The sequence below is a fragment of the Pseudophryne corroboree genome, chromosome 6 (assembly GCF_028390025.1).
Source record: "Pseudophryne corroboree isolate aPseCor3 chromosome 6, aPseCor3.hap2, whole genome shotgun sequence".
NCBI classification, from domain to species: domain Eukaryota; kingdom Metazoa; phylum Chordata; class Amphibia; order Anura; family Myobatrachidae; genus Pseudophryne; species Pseudophryne corroboree.
In genome coordinates, this window is record NC_086449.1 from 98,291,758 (window position 1) to 98,306,626 (window position 14,869).

At 47.0% G+C, this 14,869-nt stretch overlaps 2 non-coding genes across 2 annotated transcripts; both read left to right on the plus strand.

Moving 5' to 3' along the window:
* Nucleotides 1-12,271: 12,271 nt before the first annotated feature.
* TRNAV-CAC (transfer RNA valine (anticodon CAC)) lies at nucleotides 12,272-12,344 on the plus strand. The gene has a single exon. It is a non-coding gene; the product is annotated as a tRNA-Val (tRNA).
* Nucleotides 12,345-12,655: 311 nt separating this feature from the next.
* On the plus strand, nucleotides 12,656-12,727 carry TRNAE-CUC (transfer RNA glutamic acid (anticodon CUC)). Its single transcript has one exon. It is a non-coding gene; the product is annotated as a tRNA-Glu (tRNA).
* The last annotated feature ends 2,142 nt before the right edge of the window (nucleotides 12,728-14,869 follow it).

Sequence of the window (14,869 nt, forward strand, 5' to 3'; positions counted from 1 at the left end):
TCCAGCAGATCCCACTGAAAAGTTTGTGCGTGGAATCTGACGAATGGAATCGCTTCGTAAGAAGCCACCATCTTTCCCAGGACTCTTGTGCATTGATGCACAGACACTGTCCCTGGTTTTAGGAGGTTCCTGACAAGTTCGGATAACTCCCTGGCTTTCTCCTCCGGAAGAAACACCTTTTTCTGAACCGTGTCCAGAATCATTCCCAGGAACAGCAGACGTGTCGTCGGGGTCAACTGAGATTTTGGAAAATTCAGAATCCACCCGTGTTGTTGCAGCACTAGTTGGGTCAGTGCTACTCCGTCTTCCAGCTGTTCTCTGGACCTTGCCCTTATCAGGAGATCGTCCAAGTAAGGGATAATTAATACGCCTCTTCTTCGTAGAAGGATCATCATTTCGGCCATTACCTTGGTAAAGACCCGAGGTGCCGTGGACAATCCAAACGGCAGCGTCTGAAACTGATAATGACAGTTTTGCACCACGAACCTGAGGTACCCTTGATGTGAAGGGCAAATTGGGACATGCAGGTAAGCATCCTTTATGTCCAGGGACACCATAAAGTCCCCTTCTTCCAGATTCGCTATCACTGCTCTGAGTGACTCCATCTTGAACTTGAATTTTTGTATGTACAGGTTCAAAGATTTCAGATTTAGAATAGGTCTTACCGAGCCGTCCGGCTTCGGTACCACAAATAGCGTGGAGTAATACCCCTTTCCCTGTTGTAGGAGGGGTACCTTGACTATCACCTGCTGAGAAAACAGCTTGTGAATGGCTTCCAATACCGTCGCCCTGTCTGAGGGAGACGTTGGCAAAGCAGACTTTAGGAACCGGCGAGGGGGAGACTTCTCGAATTCCAACCTGTAACCCTGAGATACTACCTGCAGAATCCAGGGGTCCACCTGTGAGCAAGCCCACTGTGCGCTGAAATTCTTGAGTCGACCCCCCACCGCTCCTGAGTCCGCTTGTAAGGCCCCAGCGTCATGCTGAGGGCTTTGCAGAACCCTGGGAGGGCTTCTGTTCCTGGGCAGGGGCTGCTTGCTGCCCTCTCTTACCCCTTCCTCTGCCCCGAGGCAGATATGACTGTCCTTTTGTCCGCTTGTTCTTATAGGACCGAAAGGACTGCGGCTGAAAAGATGGTGTCTTTTTCTGTTGGGAGGGGGTCTGAGGTAAAAAAAGTGGATTTTCCGGCAGTTGCCGTGGCCACCAGATCCGATAGACCGACGCCAAATAATTCCTCCCCTTTATACGGCAATACTTCCATATGTCGTTTGGAATCCGCATCACCTGACCACTGTCGCGTCCATAAACTCCTTCTGGCAGATATGGACATCGCATTTACTCTCGATGCCAGAGTGCAAATATCTCTCTGCGCATCTCGCATATAAAGGAAAGCATCCTTTAATTGCTCTATAGTCAATAAAATACTGTCCCTATCCAGGGTATCAATATTTTCAGTCAGGGAATCCAACCAGACGACCCCAGCACTGCACATCCAGGCTGAGGCGATGGCTGGTCGCAGTATAACACCAGTATGTGTGTATATACTTTTTAGGGTAGTTTCCAGTCTCCTATCCGCTGGATCCTTGAGGGCGGCCGTATCAGGAGACGGTAACGCCACTTGTTTTGATAAGCGTGTGAGCGCCTTATCCACCCTAGGGGGTGTTTCCCAGCGCGCCCTAACCTCTGGCGGGAAAGGGTATAATGCTAATATCTTTTTTGAAATTAGCATTTTTCTATCTGGGTTAACCCACGCTTCATCACATACATCATTTAATTCCTCTGATTCAGGAAAAACTACAGGAAGTTTTTTCACCCCCCACATAATACCCCTTTTTGTGGTACTTGTAGTGTCAGAGATATGCAAAGCCTCCTTCATTGCCGTGATCATATAACGTGTGGCCCTACTTGAAAATACGTTTGTTTCATCACCGTCGACACTAGATTCAGTGTCTGTGTCTGGGTCTGTGTCGACCGACTGAGGTAAAGGGCGTTTTACAGCCCCTGACGGTGTCTGAGACGCCTGGGCAGGTACTAACTGGTTTGCCGGCCGTTTCATGTCGTCAACTGATTTTTGTAATGTGCTGACATTAACACGTAATTCCATAAACAAAGCCATCCATTCCGGTGTCGACTCCCTGGGGGGTGACATCACCATTATCGGCAATTGCTCTGCCTCCACGCCAACATCGTCCTCATACATGTCGACACACACGTACCGACACACAGCAGACACACAGGGAATGCTCTTATCGAAGACAGGACCCCACTAGCCCTTTGGGGAGACAGAGGGAGAGTTTGCCAGCACACACCCAAGCGCTATAATATATATGGGAACAACCTTATATAAGTGTTGTTCCTTATAGCAGCTTAAATATATCCAATATATCGCCAAAAAATGCCCCCCCTCTCTGTTTTACCCTGTTTCTGTAGTGCAGTGCAGGGGAGAGTCCTGGGAGCCTTCCTCACAGCGGAGCTGAGCAGGAAAATGGCGCTGTGTGCTGAGGAGAATAAGCCCCGCCCCCTATTTCGGCGGGCTTTCCTCCCGTAGATTTAGATGACTGGCATGGGTTAAATACATACATATAGCCTTAATGGCTATATGTGATGTATTCTTTTGCCATAAGGTATTAAAATATTGCTGCCCAGGGCGCCCCCAGCAGCGCCCTGCACCCTCCGTGACCGCTTGGTGTGAAGTGTGTGACAACAATGGCGCACAGCTGCAGTGCTGTGCGCTACCTTCATGAAGACTGAAGAGCCTTCTGCCGCCTGTTTCCGGACCTTCAATCTTCAGCATCTGTAAGGGGGGTCGGCGGCGCGGCTCCGGGACGAACCCCAGGGTGAGACCTGTGTTCCGACTCCCTCTGGAGCTAATGGTGTCCAGTAGCCTAAGAATCCAATCCATCCTGCACGCAGGTGAGTTGAAATTCTCTCCCCTAAGTCCCTCGATGCAGTGAGCCTGTTGCCAGCAGGACTCACTGAAAATAAAAAACCTAAAAAACTTTTCTAAGCAGCTCTTTAAGAGAGCCACCTAGATTGCACCCTGCTCGGACGGGCACAAAAACCTAACTGAGGCTTGGAGGAGGGTCATAGGGGGAGGAGCCAGTACACACCACCTAATCCTAAAGCTTTATTTTTGTGCCCTGTCTCCTGCGGAGCCGCTATCCCCCATGGTCCTGACGGAGTCCCCAGCATCCGCTTAGGACGTTAGAGAAATAATAATTCTTGTTTACTCACTCCCCATAACTACTCACCACTATGCATGCATTAAAACAGATGGGATGTTTTTAATATTGTTATAGGTAAGTTCACATTCTTATATAAAATAGAGACAGTAAAGGCCTAATTCAGACCTGATCGCAGCAGCAAATTTGTTAGCTAATGGGCAAAACCATGTGCATTGCAGGGGGGCAGATACATACCCTCCAACTGTACCTTTTTGGACAGTACATTACCTTTTTTTATGGTCTGTACCGATTTTTGGCTGTCCAAACTTCCATTGAAAGTATAGGAAAAGGGGTGTGACCACACCCCCATTACCCGTGACCACCCCCCTTTCCTAATTTGTACCAATTTTTATGTTTAAAATGTTGGAGGGTATGCAGATATAACTTGTGCAGAGAGAGTTAGATTTGGGGTGGGTTATATTGTTTCTGTGCAGAGTAAATACTGGCTGCTTTATTTTTACACTGCAGTTTAGATTTAAATTTGAACACACCCCATCCAAATCTGCCCATGTTATATCTGCTCCCCCTGCAGGGCACATGGTTTAACCCTAAGCCAGTGGTTCTCAAACTCGGTCCTCGGGACCCCACACAGTGCATGTTTTGCAGGTAACCCGGCAAGTGCACAGGTGTATTAATTACTCACTGACACATTTTAAAAGGTCCACAGGTGGAGCTAATTATTTCACTTTTGATTCTGTGAGGAGACCTGCAAAACATGCACCGTGTGGGGTCCTGAGGACCGAGTTTGAGAAACTGTGCCCTAAGCCATGTAGCAGGTTAAAAACAAATGACATTGTATAATGGTTTTAATAAAGAATATTGAAAAGTTAACTTTAATATGCAATAACATGAAAAACCTGCTAATACTTCCAAGCGCTAACTGCAGTTGTTTAGATATAGAACGATTGTTTTTCATCTTCCCTGGTGGTCTAGTGGTTAGGATTTGGCGCTCACACTGCCAGGGCCCAAGTTTGATTCCCGGTCAGGGAATGTGTTTTTTTTTTTTTTTGCTATATTGAGGGCTTTTCATCACTGCCTCCTATTTAAGAAAACAGATACTGAAAGGAATCATGGGTTTCTCTTCCAGTCCATATATTTGCATTAGTTTTCATATCCTGCCATACCGATAACTATTGGGCCGTTAAGAGATGAACTGAGCACGGGTACTGGACAGAGGCGTCACTAGGGTTGGTGTCACCCGGTGTGGTAACTCATGGTGTCACCCCCCCCCCCCCTTCCCCCCCCATGGACCTTCTCCCATATCACACCACACGGAATCCTAAGTAATGTTTTTGTACTAGTTTTACTTGTAAATCATAATACCTGTATATCACTGAATGCGATGGTAATAGTTGTGACATAGGAACCTATTCAGGTTGGTTTGCATATTCTGCTAAAAAGCAGAATCTGCAATTGTTTCTGTAGCATGCTGGGGCCGTCAAGCATGCTAATTGGCATCCAGCGATGCAATCGCAAAATAATTGAGATCCCATCGCTGCAGCAGAAACTAAGGACGACCCCCTGCAGACGTAGCTAGGCTGCGTATGCAGGCGATGCACCGCAAATTTTTGGGTTGCAGTGGGCGCATGTGATGTCACGTAACCACCCCAGAAAAGCTCTGACCCCCTTTCGCAGCCACACTCGCTATGCCGGCCCCCAATGCCCGCCGCCAGTGCCGTAACTAGACATTTTAGCACTGTGTGCAAGATAGGGCATCCGCTGCCCCCGCTGCTGCTCCTCTCCTCCTCCGGCACAGGCGGCTTGTAATGCATACTTGCCTACCTGACCCTCTCCATGAGGGAGAAAATGCTCTGTTCCTGGACTTTCCTGGTGATGTATGATTGCCATCACCTGTGGTGAAACACCTTTCTTATCAATTACCTAGCTCACCACAGATGATGGCAATTATACATTACCAGGAAAGTCCAGGAACAGAGCATTTTCTCCCTCATGGAGAGGGTCAGGTAGGCAAGTATGTTGTAATGAGTCAATTTGACTCATTACAAGCCGCTGACTTTAGGGAATGGGGTCAGTTGCGCCCTCAGGGTGACTGCGCTGTGTGCCAGGCACACCTGGTACACACGTAGTTACGGCACTGCCCACCCCTTTCAATCAAAGTGCAGTCGCATCCTTCAGGGATGCACGTGCATTTTGATTGCATGAGCACTGTTACTCTGGTGCATTTTAGCAAAAATTGCTCGATTGCGATTATTGCTAAAATGAAATGTGACCAGAATTAGGTCCATAAACAGCTAATGGGCCCCACATATTAGGCGGTATAACTGCACATAATGAACGAAAACTAGTTCATAGAGTTCAGTATGTAGGCATCAACGATGAACGATGCGCAGCCCCGCGCTCGTTCATCGTTGGTGCTGGGTCGCTTTTGCATGCAGGCCAATATGGACAATCTCGTCCATATTAGCATGCATTGCTATGGAGCCAGGTGACATTATACCACACAGTATGAGCCCAAATTCACATTATACCACACAGAAAGCCAAAATTCACATTATACCACACAGAAAGCCAAAATTCACATTATACCACACAGAATGAGCTGACATTTACATTATACCACACAGAATGAGCTGAAATTCACATTATAGCATACAGAACGAGCCGAAATTCACATTATACCACACAGTATGAGCTGAAATTCACATAGCATACAGAACGAGCAAAAAATTCACATTATATCACACAGAATGAGCCAAAATTCACAATATAGCACTCGGTATGAGCAGAAATTCACATTACACCACACAGATGAAGACAAAATTCACAATGTGCCACACAATAGGATCCACAATTCAGGGACAGGAAGAGTGACAGCAGGGACAGAGACAGAGAGACAGTGAAAGAGAGAGGGACACAGGGACAGAGAGAGGGACAGCAGGAACAGGGAGAGGGACAGCAGGAACAGGGAGAGGGACAGGGACATAGGGAAGCAGAGTAAGAGTACCTGAGCAGCGGAGAGGGGTGTAGTCAGCGGCGGTGCGGAGTTAAAGGCTCTGGGCAGCAGGGGACGTGGGCAGCGGCGGTGTGCAGAACTTGGCTGGCGGCGGTGAGAATAGCCTCCTCCCACTTCTACCTCCTAGAGTCCCAGCAGTGCAGAGTGGCGGCGTGATGACGTACAGACCCGGCCGCAGCAGAGTCTTCCTCTTCCAGCAGGGAGGATGCGATCATAACTGTGCTGCGGCAGAGTCTTCTTGTTGCAGGCGGGGGTGTATGATTTTGAGTCGGCGAGGGTGCGATCGTAACTGTAGTGCTTGGTGCCAGACGGCAAATAGAGCACTGCAGTTAGGATCACACCCACGCCGACTCAAAATCATACACCCCCGCATGCAACAAGAAGACTCCGCCGCGGCACAGTTATGATCGCATCCCGTCCCACAGCAGGTGCAAGTGCGGCTCTTGTTTGGTGTCACCCCATTGAAGGGTGACACCCGGGTGTGAGCCGCACCCGCCTTATGACGCCACTGGTACTAGAGGCTGGCCAAATCTGACACAGACTTAAATCAGGAGGACCATTGTGGTCTATTATTTATAGCATAGTCATACTTTACGAGAGAGAGAAAATGTAAAAGTCTTTACAGACGGTCATAATCCCAACAGCCATTGACCTACAGCCAAAATCCCGACATGGTCAAATTACCAACATTCATTATGCGTACCGACATTTGAAATGCTGACATGTCAAAACACCGATGAGTTTTTCTTGTTTTTTTTATGTCAATGTCAACATAGACACCATCCAAATGTACCGCGTCCCCTCAACCATCGAACACGGTTCCTCGCTGCGCTCGACACACTGTTGGTATTCTGGCTATGTTGGCATTTTGAACAAGTCGCCATAATGAATGTTGGTATTTTGACCAGGTTGGTATTTTGACTGTCGGACAATGGCTGTCGGGATTATGACCGTCAGTAAATCAACTGCTCCCCCCGATGTGCACCCCATGCGATATTGTATACAATTTCCCGACATATTATATTGGGAATACACACTATACAATGAAACAATAAGATAAGGTGAAATTATATTTTAAGGGGCTGGAGTATTTTTTAAGGGAGCACAAGCAGAAGAAGGAGGAGGAGGGGGGTCCAGGCTGACGTCAATGCCCTAAAATCATATGGGTGTATGTACACAACAAAAAAGCCATGATAATGCACAATCAAGACTGCATGCAGGTCAGATGTTGGATGTCCATGGGAGCTCGTATCATATGAGAAATCGTGTGTACACATTATGCGATATTGTATGCAATCATACAATATCAGCAATATGCAATATCTCATAGTGTGTAGAGACTGTCAGACCAATTTCATTACAAAAAATTAGTTCATGATTCTCAGTTCAGGTCACTTCATGCCTATAACTTTCTTCCCCACAACACACAAATGCAGAGGGACACATACACACACACACACACACCCACCCAGTGACACACACACACACACACACACACACACACACACACACACACACACACTTAGAGCCCAATTCAGCATGCATCGCACATCTACAACCTATTACACTAACATGCAGGGGGAGGGCCAGCACAGGGCAAGTCCTACCCGCTTGCCAGGTCCTGCCTTCCCCACGCCCCCCCACAAACATGCGAAAGCATCACACGACGACCACCCAACACAGGTCAAGGCCGCCCAGCATGTGTGGCGCTGTCACCGTGATGCAATTGCAATTAAACTGCAATCGCATTTAATAGAGATTGACACTTTCCTGCACAGCATTACTGCATAGGCAAGGGCACCGCCGCCATGTTTCCACACGCAGGAAAGACAGGCAACGTCATCAACAAGCCCTGAAAAAGTCCGTGACACGCCTGCGCTTCCCGCTCTCCTCCCCACCAACGTCGCATCGTCGCACCCAGACACCCATCACCTCTCTATCACCATGTGATCGCATCCTTCCAGAATGCGATCGCATTTTACAGGGTTGCACACTATGGGGGTCATTCCGAGTTGATCGCTAGCTGCCATTGTTTGCAGTGCAGTGATCAGGCTAAAATCTGCATTTCTGTGCATGCGTACGCACCGCAATGCGCAGGTGCTTCGTACAGGTACAATGAGCATCGTTGGTTTGCACAGAGTGTAACGAACATTCCAATCGCACGGCCGAACGCAGGAAGTTTGACATGATGTGGGTGTTTCTGGGTGTCAACTGACCGTTTTCAGGGAGTGCTTAGAAAAACGCAGGCGTGGCAGAAAAAACGCTGGTGTGGCTGGGCGTGTGACGTCAAAAGCCGTCCCTCCGTCGTTAGAATCAACGCACATGAAGAGTAACTACAGGGCTGGTCTTGTTTTGCACAAAGCAAAGCAAAAATACACTCCCCAGTGGGCGGCCACAATGCGTTTGCACGGCTGCTGAAAACTGCTAGCGAGCGATCAACTCAGCATGACCCCCAATCCCTGCTGCGCATGCGCAGACCCTCTGAATGTGGCCACTGAGTGCGAATGCAGAGGCTGCAATCAACTCTGAATTAGGCCCTAAGCCTGCATTTCACAATACTAAGGTCAGCTAAGGCTATTTACTCAAGACAACAGGTGGAGAGCATACTATTATTATCTTCTAGCTGGTAAAACCAGAGATAAATGTAAGAGAAAATTAGGAAATCTGCCTGTGCCACCAAAAAAGCCAAACTAATAAAGGAAAACATTATAGAAGTCTATTTGTGGCCATAATAAGAGGATTTGGTGTAATTGGCTCAAACGGCTGTTATATGCATTTATTTAAAAATGTGAACTAATTATAGAAAGCAATTTTTACCCTGCAATATAAGTGCTCTCATTAGATTTGGGGTACATAAAAATTGATATAAGTATATTATTTGGGTCATTGTATGGGAATAAAAAAAAGGGAAAATGGACCGACTACTCCGATCTGCAAGCCTGAAAACACTCGTCCCACTCATAAAGCACCCCAATATACCTGTCCCGTACCTTGTACCCCAATTTCCATCACTTTGCATTTTATGACCCCAAAATTATGTAGTTATTAGCCAATAAAAAGTTAAAAACTTCCTAATTAGTCATTAAGTAGAAAGGGGCAGGGGAGTCCAGGGTTCTGAATTAAATCCTGACATTTTTTTTTTACCATAAAACAGGGTTTTGCACTACTTATACTAGGTGAGCTGCTGTGCTTATGGCACATGTGGACTAGAGGTGGGTACACACTAGGTGCGACGTCGCCTAGTGTTTCCCCCTCCCGGGTCGGGCAGTCGGTGGCCGGGCACACACACTGAACTATATGATGTTCATATCGCTCAGTGACGTCACGCAGTGGCTGGGCCGTGCAGGCAGTTATTGGATGACAGTGCAGATTGAGCTGCCTGCACAGCCGACAGTGAGGGTCATTAACACTGTGAGGGGCCGCACATCACTGGTTGTTGGCAGTGGCATACACACTTGCCAAGAAAATGAGCGACGTCGCTCGGCAAATGTGTATGCACCTTAAGAGCTGGAGGAGCAGGATACAGCAGGAGCTTTCCATTCATACTCCGTCTGTCAGTCCTCGTGTGAGGCTGCTGTCAGCGCTGCCGATGTCCACGGAGGGAGCGGGGAGACGAGGTGCGATTTTAGTTTAACTTTAGTCTAGTTTAACTAGTCTGTGCCAGTGGTGACACCAAATGTACCTAGTAAATGTGCCAATGAGAATACTTGGGGGCCCATTTATTATAGTATATTTGCAGCTAAATGTTAGCCGCAAATAATAGGTAATGCCTGAATGTATCTCCGACACCTGCTGCGATCCCAATTGCCACCCACAGTCACATCCCCCATAGGTTTCCATGGGGATGTGATGCTGCCTGATTTACCAATATCCGGACTGCTATGCATTCTTAATATGGGCTACCGCCATCTGAAGATGGCAGTAGCCTCCATGGGACTGGCCTCTGTGCAGTGTGGTCTGACATGACAGCACATGAGCAGAAGACCTGGCAGCCACCACAGCACATCACAGGGATGTCCCTGCATGTGCACAATCATAGGTGATAGAATCGCATATTGCAATGCGATCCTGGTCTGTAAGATCCCGCCCATATTGCATTCAATATGTGATCCATGATAAATGGACCCCTAAATGTGCAAGCTACAACATTTGCCAATGGGAATACCCAATAGCACTGGTTTCTTGTATTGGGAGAGTTTAAATTTAACGGGTTACTTGTCTCCCAAATGTTGCTGATCACTCTAATGTGTTATATACTTTACTTACATGACATACCTACAGCATCATGGGGAGAGGGGCACATCCATCCCCACTATGCCTAGTTCCATGTTTACATCTGTCCAACATGTTTGTTTTTTTCTTGTGGGGGCAAATGTGTTTTTCTTTTCTTGTGAAGTCCAATTTTTTTATTTCCTATGGTATCCAATGTGGTTTTTTCCTGTGTGGGCTAATGTGTTTTTTTTTCCTGCCTGGGTCAATGTTTTTCTTTTTTTTACAATTTAGGCCAATGTGTTTGATTTTTTTTTTTTTTTTTGTAGGAACCGTTGTATTTGTTTATCTGTGGGGGTCAATGTGTGATTTTTCCTGTGTGTTTATTTTCTTTCTTGTGCAATGTGTTTTGTCTGCACGTGTCTGAGCTGCACTGCGCAAGCGTCCTGATGGTGCTTATGCAGAAATGCAGTACAGAATCAGACAAATGCATGAAGAAGTGTCTTATAAATGTTTTAGGTGTTCCTAGGCAGTTACAGGAGATTGCTAATCAGAAGCAGAGGTAACATAGTATCGGCATGTTGCTTATAGAGACACATTGGAGGCCATACTCCGACGGAAAATCTGCATGTAGCATAAGGCTGGTGAAAGTTTCAATGGTGCGATCGATGGTGACATCTAAAGCAGCACACAGCATTATTGCAGCGCCTGTAGACTCTGACAGTGAGCGTCTCAGTCCTTGCATATTCAGACACATAAATTTACACCAGGGAAGGGCACTCTAGTGGCATTAGCTAAAAGTCACAGATGCTGCTGCGGCAAAAGATGCCAGGAAGGGCGCAACTGCATCCAACTGCTCTATAAGGAAGGAAAGACCCCACCCCCTCAACAAACCCTGACCAAATTAGGACTGCTTCCATAAATTTCCCAGGCTGGTTTTCCATCCCAATCCTCATTTCGGAATTTGGCACATATGCAAAAAGCAGCAAAACCTCTGAAACTGCAGAGGCAATCTCCCCACAAGTATACTGTCAGTGAAGAAAACTGGGGACACAAAGGGGGAGGGAGCATCAGAGAAAATCTTGCCTGTGGCATAATATTGGTCAGGGCTGTCTCTGGCAGGTGCGATGTGAAAGGGTCAGGTTGAAATATCGAGGGTCTAGCAACCCGGCATTCAACCCGATATTAAAGGAGGCTTTTACATGGGTTTTTCCTGTGTCATGTTTGGTGTGAATGGGTTTCCTGGGTCCCGTTCACACTATGGAGGAGGCGGCGCTTGGAGATGATCTAATTTCCAAAGCGCCGCCTCCGCCCCTGGTGACATCAACGCTGCCTCCGCCCCCTATGGCAACCTGACCTGGTATATTGCCAGTCTGAAAGGGTTCGCATGGCAGGTCACACCCGGGAAGGACCCATGTACAATTCCTGAAAGAGACCCACGTTGGAGATGTGCAAGTAATTAGTCAAACATTTTCTATGGCTGAAATATTCCTTTTTGCAGTAAAGGACGTTATTTAAATAGGAGCGCCATCTATTCTGAGTTCTGGTAAGATGCATACAAGAGACTGGATCAGCATTTACCAGACATTTATGGCTCTGTACCCAGTGACATAGAATTTGGTGCTAGGAGCTGGGGATCACTGAAAATTGTGAAAAGAAAGGGACCTATTTCTCTATGGCGGCAGTGGGGCCCCTGAAAAGTATATTGTGGCAATAGGAAATTAATATTTGGGGCTACTTATCAATCTTTTTTGTTGAGTCAGTGGCTCCAATTATCACCAGTCCTAAGTATAAAAATAAAGTGATAGATTCATGGTCTACCTATTATACTTGAAAGCACATTTAGACCAATACTGCACCACCAGTTTCTGTAGTGTAGTGGTTATCACGTTCGCCTCACACGCGAAAGGTCCCCGGTTCAAAACCGGGCAGAAACATTTTATCCACACTTGGTCAGAATGCTAGGGTTTTATTTTATTTATTTATTATTATTCATTCTTATTTGCTCCTCAAAAGTAATTGCCACTATTGAATGAATTCAAACAATTTAAACATTGTTAGAGATAAAGGTCATTCTTACATAAAATAGAGGCAATAAGCAGCGTATCAGGGTAAATATTGATTTTAAGATTGGATATTGAAAAGTGAATTGTAATATGCAATGACATGGAATAAAACCCCCTCAAACTGCAAATACTTCCAAGTACTTATTGCAGTTGTGTGGTTAAAGAAGTAGTGGAGAACATCTTCCCTGGTGGTCTAGTGGTTAGGATTCGGCGCTCTCACCGTCGCGGCCTGGGTTCAATTCCCGGTCAGGGAATGAATGTATTTTAGTTACAACTTATAATAGTTTGGCATCTACTTGTGAAGAAATGATAACCAATTTTTTGTTGTTGTTGTTGCTATATTAAAGGCTTTCTGGCGCTTCTTCCTTTTAAAAAAAAAATAGTTTCTCTTCCAGTCCCTCTATTTTTATTAGTTTTTGACTTCCCATTATTGACTTCCCCGTTATAGAGACCAATGGACACACAAGCTGATCACGGTTACCAAAAAAAACCATTATATATATTATATAAATAATATACTCACCAACCCAGGAGGGACCGGTGATCAGTGCTCCTGTGACCCCAGGTGCAGTAAAGTGATGCTGCAAAATGGCAGCTCACTTTACAGCACTGGAGGTCATAGCAGCAGGCAGCCCCAAAGACCAGCAGCCCTCCAGGAGCTCCTATCACTGATTCCCAGGTGTTGGTGAGTATGATCAGGGTTGGGGGGAATCAAAATGGGGAGGGGGTGCTGGTGGCGGTGCCAGCGGCTGCGTTGTCTGACGGTGTCGCATGAGCAGCACAAAATCAGGGTATGTTCGTGAAAAATAATAAGAATTTACTTACCGATAATTCTATTTCTCGTAGTCCGTAGTGGATGCTGGGGACTCCGTCAGGACCATGGGGAATAGCGGCTCCGCAGGAGACAGGGCACAAAAGTAAAAGCTTTAGGATCAGGAGGTGTGCACTGGCTCCTCCCCCTATGACCCTCCTCCAAGCCTCAGTTAGGATACTGTGCCCGGACGAGCGTACACAATAAGGAAGGATTTTGAATCCCGGGTAAGACTCATACCAGCCACACCAATCACACTGTACAACCTGTGATCTGAACCCAGTTAACAGCATGATAACAGCGGAGCCTCTGAAAAGATGGCTCACAACAATAATAACCCGATTTTTGTAACAATAACTATGTACAAATATTGCAGACAATCCGCACTTGGGATGGGCGCCCAGCATCCACTACGGACTACGAGAAATAGAATTATCGGTAAGTAAATTCTTATTTTCTCTAACGTCCTAAGTGGATGCTGGGGACTCCGTCAGGACCATGGGGATTATACCAAAGCTCCCAAACGGGCGGGAGAGTGCGGATGACTCTGCAGCACCGAATGAGGGAACTCCAGGTCCTCCTCAGTCAGGGTGTGCCCCTGACCAAGTATCAGCTCGGCAAAGTTGTAAAGCCGAGACCCCTCGGGCAGCCGCCCAAGATGAGCCCACCTTCCTTGTGGAATGGGCATTTACATATTTTGGCTGTGGCAGGCCTGCCACAGAATGTGCAAGCTGAATTGTACTACACATCCAACTAGCAATCGTCTGCTTAGAAGCAAGAGCACCCAGTTTGTTGGGTGCATACAGGATAACAGCAAGTCAGTTTTCCTGACTCCAGCCGTCCTGGAAACTATATTTTCAGGGCCCTGACAACATCTAGCAACTTGGAGTCCTCCAAGTCCCTAGTAGCCGCAGGTACCACAATAAGCTGGTTCAGGTGAAACACTGACACCACCTTAGGGAGAAACTGGGGATGAGTCCGCAGCTCTGCCCTGTCCGAATGGACAATCAGATATGGGCTTTTTTGAGACAAACGCCGCCAATTCTGACACTCGCCTGGCCGAGGCCAGGTCCAACAGCATGGTCACTTTCCCTGTGAGATATTTCAATCCACAGATTTGAGCGGTTTAAACCAATGTGATTTTAGGAATCCCAGAACTACGTTGAGATCCCACAGTGCCACTGGAGGCACAAAAGGGGGTTGTATATGCAGTACTCCCTTGACAAACTTCTGGACTTCAGGAACTGAAGCCAATTCTTTCTGGAAGAAAATCGACAGGGCCGAAATTTGAACCTTAATGGACCCCAATTTGAGGCCCATAGACACTCCTGTTTGCAGGAAATGCAGGAAAACGACCGAGTTGAAATTTCTTCATGGGGCCTTCCTGGCCTCACACCACGCAACATATTTTCGCCCCATGTGGTGATAATGTTGTGCGGTCACCTCCTTCCTGGCTTTGACCAGGGTAGGAATGACCTCTTCCGGAATGCCTTTTTCCCTTAGGATCCGGCGTTCAACCGCCATGCCGTCAAACGCAGCCGCGGTAAGTCTTGGAACAGACATGGTACTTGCTGAAGCAAGTCCC